Genomic DNA, 7,897 nt, shown 5'->3' with positions numbered 1-7,897 from the left:
CAATGCAAATTGAGTGGTGCATTGATTGGAGGGTGTGGGAATTTCTACTGTGTGGGGGGTTGGTTTCCACTTTGCCTGTTGAGGGGCTTGAATTTTTGTGCTTTCATTGTCATGGTTGTCTGGCTATTTACTTTGTTGTTTTGTTTTTTTTTTGTTTGTTTAGTGTTTCCAATAATAGTGTTTATCATCCACTGTCCAACTATCTTTTTGATGCGGTTAATATTTTTTTGGCTGGTATTTTATTAGGTTGGTTTGTTAGAGCCATTTGGTATGTTTAGTTTGGACTATCCTTGTTTTCGATCTCTTCCATACCTGAATTTGGGGTATGTTCAGCTGGTTATTGATCTCTTGTCATGTTGTGCTCATTCGATGGGATTCGTTGGTGTTCATGATATTCGTGAATCGTAGTTTTATTTTCAATAGCGATGTTTTGATTGTATTTAGATCTTTACCCATTAGTGAGGTTGATAATTTTTTCATAGTGGAACGTCTTTTGATTTGGTTAATAATAAAATTAAAAAAATTGCCTCAGAATTTCATGAGTGGAACCTGAATTCTTTCGAGTGAACACGTATGGCTATTAAGGAGAAAAAAAAGGAGTTGGCTAAGCTAGATCATGTGACAGATGGGTGTTCTTGGAGGGAGTATGTCAAAGTAGATAAGAAGTTGGAGGTGTTGTTGTATAAGGATGAAAAATATTGGGCTTCCCGAGCTAAAGATACGTGGCTTCGCGTTGGTGATAAAAATACATCTTTCTTTCATCGTAGTGCCTCGCAACGAAGGGGTAAGAGTTTGATTTCTATTATTATGGATTGTCATGATCGATAGGTAGAGGACAAGTTTGAGGTTGCATCGGCCTTTGAATCCCATTTCAAAAACTTGTTTATTTCGGATAACCTTACTGATTTGGATTTTGACAAGGTTTTTCAGACAGTTCCGTTGTGATTTACTTCTAATATGAACTAGCACCTTTTGAGACCTTTTATTGATGAGGAGGTGAGAAATGCATTATTCCAAATGCACCCTTATAAGAGTCCGGGGGCAGATGGAATGGGTGCGGGATTCTACCAAAAAAATTGGGACATAGTGGGAAAAGATGTGTGCTCAGTTTGCTTGAATTTTTTGAATGGGGGTTGCTCTGTTGAAGGGATAAATAATACAACACTGATCCTTAAAATGAAGGACCCCAGAAATCCTAGTGATTTTCAGCATATTAGCCTTGTAACGTTCTCTATAAGATTATTGCCAAGGATATCACCAATAGGTTAAGGGAGGTGCTTGGGGATATCATTTCATAAGAACAAAGTGCATTTATACTGGGGAGACTCATTACTGATAACGCCATGGTTGGATTTGAGTGCTTGAATGCTATTAAACGACATAAGAAGGGCAAAGTATGGTTCTGTGCGCTTAAGAAAGATATGACTAAGGCCTATGACAGAGTGGAGTGATAATTTTTGTGTGGGATGATGAAGTTTCTTGGCTTTAATTATCGTTGGATAGAGCTTATTTATCAGTGATCTCTTCTGTGCGCTACACCATTAATCTAAATGGCAACTTGGTTGGTGATTTTTCTCCTACTCGGGGGTTGAGGTAAGGCAACCCATTACCACCTTTTTTTATTTCTCTTATGTGTGGAGGGCTTATCTTTGTTATTGAAAAAGGAAGTTGAGGATGGTAGGCTTCAGGGTCTGAATTGTGGCAGACACGGTCCTTGTATTTCTCATTTATTTTTCGCAGATGATAATTTTTTCATTTTGGAAGCTAAAAATGAGGGGTGTGTAAGATTTAAGGAAGTCTTAGGGTGGTATGAAAAAGCTTTGGGTTAGCTTGTGAATTTAAATAAGTCGATGGTATGTTTCTCCCCATAAGTGTCTTTGGAGAGATGTACTGAGCTTACTACTATTCTAGGAGTTCCATGTGTTCCTTGCCATGAAAAACATTTGGGCCTCCCTTGTTTTGTGGGGAGTAGTAAGAGTAGCTTGTTTCAAAGTATACGTGACAGAGTTTGGAGCAAGTTGTTTGGTTGGAAATCTAAATTATTCTCAGCTGGGGGCGGGAGGTTCTGCTTAAATCAGTAATTCAAGTTGTCCCTACTTATGCAATGAGTTTGTTTCGACTACTGACTGCCTTGGTTAATGAACTTCATAGACTTTGTGCTCGTTTCTAGTGGGGTGGTAGTACATCTAAACATCGTTGCATTGGTGAAATTGGGACCACTTGTGTTGGCATAAAGCATATGGAGGTCTTGGTTTTAGAAACCTACTCTTATTTAACCCAGCGTTATTGGCCAAACAAGCTTGGCGAATCCTCAATGTCCCTGATTCCCTGGTAGCACATGTTGTTAAATGGTTTTACTTCCCCACTTCGACATTTATGATGGCCAAGGTTTCAAAGCATGCGTCTTTTATGTGGAAAAGTATTTTATGGGGTCGAGAAGCGTTGGAGGAGGGTACTCGATGGGTGGTTGGAGATGGAAGATCGGTTAAGATTCGGTCAGATTGTTGGATACCAAAGAAAACAAGAGGCCAAACATTTTCGTTCTTTGGTGATCCTCACCTTGTGATGGTTAGTGACCTTAAAAATGAGAACGGAGATTGGAACTGTGAGGTAATTCTTTCTAGTTTCTCGATTGATGAAGCTCGCGCTATCCTTTCTATACCTTGTTGTTTGAATTCAGTTGATGACACATTAATTTGGCATAATCATGAGTCAGGTTTGTAAACCATGAAGACTGGATATTGGAGTTTGGTGCGGCTTAAGGGTATGGGTCAGGCTTCCTCTTCTTCGGGACCCTCTCGTTGGTGGCCTTATTTGTGGTCCCGTAACCTTCTGCCGAAAATTTCAGAGTTTTATTTGGAAGGCTTCGCATAATTGGATTCCTTCTTTGGCTAATCTTGCAAGGCATGGTGTTCCTTGCAGTAGAATATGCCCCATTTTTCATTCTGATGTTGAAACTACAACACATGCTTTGTGGGGTTGTCCTTCACTGAAGCAAACTATCTCTCAATATCTTATTCAAGTTTTGGCTCCTATTGCTAAAGGTATGGATATGTATAGTTGGTTTGTTGATTGGATGTGGGTGTTCACGAATGATGAAATGGAGAAAATTATGGTGCTTTTGTGGAGGATATGGTATAGACGGAATAGAAAGATCCATGGTCAAATATGGATGAAGGAAGATTATGTGACCAATTGGGCTTTGGATTATTTGCAAAGATATCTAGAGGCTCAATCGAACCAGGTAGATGCTCATCATATTGAGACTAATTCCCATGATTTGGAGGATCCTTTGCCATGGAGTTCCCTTTCTGATAGATTGGTAAGAGTTCATGTAAATGCTGGCATTTGTGAGGTAAAAATGGAGGTGGGAATTGGTGTGGTGATTCACGATAGTGGAGGGGTTTGTCTGGATTATCTGCCTTGCCCATGGAATCAACATTTGAGTCACAAATTGCTGAAGCGGTGGCTATTTTATAAGGATTGGGTCTCTGTCTTAGGCTGGGTTACACTAAAATTCATGTTGAAACTGACTGGTAGCATGTGTGCCAGGCACTTTGTAAATCCTAAAATTGGCATATTCTATAGAAATATCTTTTTATTTAAAAGATAATTTTCAATTTCCATTTATTGTGATTTTCGGAATATCACTTTCCCATTATTGTGATTTCCGAAATATTAAGATTCCTTATTTAGCTTAATTTTATCACAATATGATTATAAAGGGAAGTTGTATCTTAGTTATATAAAGCAAATATTCTGTACTTGCTCGAAATCATTTCTAGAATATTTGTCTATAGTTTTTCGTGCAGCTCAAGATAATAAACTTCAGGAAACTGAATCTTTGATGTAAATTAATCATTATTTCTATCTTGAGAAATTTGATCTAACACAGGTATTAGTTGTCCCCACCAACGTCGTATCTGTCAGATCTGAAGCTTCTAAAAAAGGCAATTTTTCATCAATCAAGAATATCTTCAAATATTCTTTCTTTTATTAGGAGATTCTTTCTTAGCCTTTCTGAGCACGAAATGGACTCTATAAATAGGCTTCTAAGGCATTGAGAAAAAGTGAACTCATTGGTGCATAATTTGTGAGTGTATTTCAATAATTGTGAGAGTTCCTTATTTGTATTCAAGATCATAGTATTCACGTGATCTTGTAGAAAAATGAGTGTTTAATTTTTGTGGTGAGTTTATACCACGTTCATGAGTGAATACACATTGTATTTGAACACAACGTTTATAGTCTTCGGGAGAGGATTTTTACAAGTATTGTGTCGAGAGGATGCAAGCACTCGCTGGCCATTGAAGGAAGTTCAAGTGGTTGAGCGTTTCAATCAGAATCAGATTAGTGAAGAGAAGTACAACAAAGTTTATGCAAATCTCAAGAGAGAGTCTTGTTTTGTTTAAGTCAATATTTTGTACTTGTGATTCTTTATTAATTGGTTCTATTCTCTGGGCGTGGCCCCAAAGAGTAGGTTATCTGAAAGGGTTTCTGAACCTTTTAAAAATTCGTTATGTTCTTTATTGTTTTTGTACTGTCTTTTTATTGTGTTCAGTTTCTGTTGTGACAAGTTCGGATTCTGTCCCGACAGAACTGAAATCTGTTTCAACATTTAATTACCATTCCGCACATTAATTAATTCACAAGGTTCAATTAATTTGGTAATTACTAAAAATGAAATTTCAATTGGTATCAAAACGGGTCACTAAACTCTTAGTGAGATTTTGTGGTTTTCCGTTTGTTTTGTTTCTTATGAAATGTCTTTCTTTACAGAAGGTGGATCTATAACTCGCCCTCCATTGCTGAATGATACTAACTATCCATACTGGAAAGTAAGGATGAAAGCTTTTGTCAAATCCCTTGATGAAAGGCTTGGAGATCAATATTGACCGGTTGGACACCACTTGTCGAGATAGATTCAAAATCTGGTAAGACACAGGTAAAATCTGAACTTGAATGGTCTAATGAAGAAGATAAATTGTCAATTTATAATAATAAAGCTTTACGTGCAATTTTTAATGGTGTTGGTGAGAGTTATATAAAATTGATTTCATCTTGTGAGTCTGTCAAAGATGCTTGGGAAATCCTTCAAACTCAATTTGAAGGAACTGCTGATGTTAAGTGATCTAGGCTTGTAATGTTGACCACAAGATTTGAAAACCTTTGCATGTCTGAAAAAGAAACCCTCACTGAGTTTTATGAAGAATTGTCTGACATTGCTAATGAATATTTTGCTTTAGGAGAAAAGTTGTCTGACTCTGTTTTGGTTAGGAAAATTGTTAGATCTCTTCCTGGCAGGTTTCAATCCAAGATCACAATCATTGAGGAGGTAAGGAACCTTAACACCTTGAAAGTTGAGGAATTGATGGGATCATTTCGAACTTTTGAACTAAATCAAAAGATCCGCCAACAAGAGAAACCAATTGTTGTGAAGGAGAAATCGATTGCATTGAAATCTTCCAACGAGAAAATGGAAAGTTCAGATGAGGAAGATGATGATGAAATGATCTTGTTATAAATTTTTTTTACGAAGTTTATGAAAAAGATTGGTAACAAGAAAAACATGTCTAAATCCTCCAAAGGTAATAATTTTTCAAAACCTTTTGAATCTACTAATAAAAAAGGTATTCAATGCAGGGAGTGTGAAAGTTTTGGACATATTCAATCTGAATGTGCCAATACCTTAAAGAAAAATAAGAAGGTCATGGCAGTCACTTGGAGTGACCAGGACTCTGAAAGTAGTAATGAGGAAGAAAATTTTAATCTTGCCTTAACTTCTGTTTTTTCTTGCTTACCTCTTTCTGTGCAGGTGAATGAGAACCTTGTTTGTTTAAATAATACTATTTCAACAGATGAGAGTTCCCATGGTGATTTAGAAGAATCCGATTTGGATGATGATTCCTTGAAATAATCATACAAAAACATGTATGATCAATGGTTGAAAGTATGTTCAGATAATCGTTTGATGGAAAACAATAACAAAGTTCTCAAGAAGAGAAATGAAGAACTTGATTCTCTTGTTAAAAAATATGAAATTGAGATTGTTTCTAAAGATTCTGAAATCAATCGTTTGTCTAATGAAGTTGATAAAATTGTGAAAGATGTTAAAATGCTTAATCATAGATCTATAATTTTGGATGATGTTCTGCTTACAGGTCAAAAAGCTTGTAATTTTTCTAGGTTAGGATCAAATGGATCTAAACCTAAAGTAAAAACAATTTATATTTATGGAAATCTTCCTATTGTTTTAACAACTGACCCTTCTGTAGAAACAACTCAAACTCATGTGACATCATCTTCTCAATATGTCACAACACATGAGAAACAGACCAGCAATTTCGAGAATAAAAAAACTGGTCATTTTATTCCAATTTTCCATTTCTGTGGGGTGAAAGGTCATATTCGACCTAAATGTTTTACCTTGATGAATTTTCTTCAAAAAAATTACTTTAATCATCATGGTAATTTGAGATAAATGCCCTTGAAGAAAAGGACACGACCTAAGAAAGTTTGGGTGAATAAAAATGAATTCAAATGTCTTGTTTCCTTTACTTGTCTTAGAACATGTGTTTTTAACTCTTGGTATTTTGATAGTGGTTGTTCTAAGCATATGACAGGTAACAAAAGCATACTCACTGACTTCAAGACTTTAAAAAATAGGAAAGTCACATTTGGAGATGGTAAGTCTTGTAAGGTACTTGGTAGTGACACTCTAAATTATGAAGGACTACCAAAGTTGCAAAATGTTCTTTTGGTTGATGGACTTAAAACTAATATAATTAGTATAAGTCAAATATGTGACCAAGACTTGCTTGTAAATTTTTCTCATGATAATTGTTTTGTGGTTGACCAAAATGGAAATTGTGTTTTGAAGGGTTATAAATCTGTTGACAATTGTTTCACATTATCTCAATCACGCAGTTGTCACACAAACACAAGGAGTCATACTAATTTGCGTCATGAAAAACATGGTCATGTGGTTTTTGAAAATTTGAGAAAAATTGAAAGTGTGAGTCGTGTTCATGATTTACCAAACTTAAGTAAATATTTTTTTGGTAAATGTGAACCATGTCGATTGGGAAAACATTTGAAAATTTCCCATGAAAAATGTTCAATGTTGGAGTGTGTGCTCGCTTCCAGGGGAATCCCATGGAGTCTCATGTGACTGTTGTAAAAAGAATTATTCGTTATATCAATAATACTCTTGATTTAGGCATTTGGTACTCCAAAGAAACAAACTCTAACCTTGTGTGTTATAGTGATGCAGATTGGGCAGGAAACACTGATGACCGCAAAAGAACAAGTGGTAGTTGTTTTTACTTAGGAAACAATTTGGTCTCCTGGTGTAGTAAAAAACAAAACTACATCTCCTTGTCAACAGCCGAGGCTGAGTACATAGCTGTTGGAAGCTGTTGTACTCAACTTTTGTGGATGAAACAAATGTTGGTTGATTATGGGTTTGATCTTAAAATTATAACCATTTTTTGTGATAATACAAGTGCTATTAATATCTCCAAAAATCTTGTTCAGCACTCTCGCACCAAACATATTGACATTCGTCATCATTTTATTAGGGAACTTGTTGAAAACAAAACTCTGATTTTAGAATATGTTGAGAATAACAAACAAATTGAAAACATTTTTACAAAAGCTTTAGACACAGTCAGATTTAATTCCCTCAGGAAATTCTTGGGGGTTTGTTTTATTTGAAATTGCCAATAATTGATTGTCTTGCCTTGCATATGTGATTGTGTAAATCTCTTGTCCTGTTTGGAAGAAATTTGATGAGCATATTTTTTTAATTTTTAGAAAATAAACATTATAATTCTTATACTTTGTGAGGAATAAAAACCATATTTGAAAAATTATTGACCATCCAATTTATATTTGA

Source organism: Humulus lupulus, chromosome 6 (assembly GCF_963169125.1).
Source record: "Humulus lupulus chromosome 6, drHumLupu1.1, whole genome shotgun sequence".
Lineage (NCBI taxonomy): Eukaryota > Viridiplantae > Streptophyta > Magnoliopsida > Rosales > Cannabaceae > Humulus > Humulus lupulus.
Note: the sequence above shows the minus strand (reverse complement) of the source record.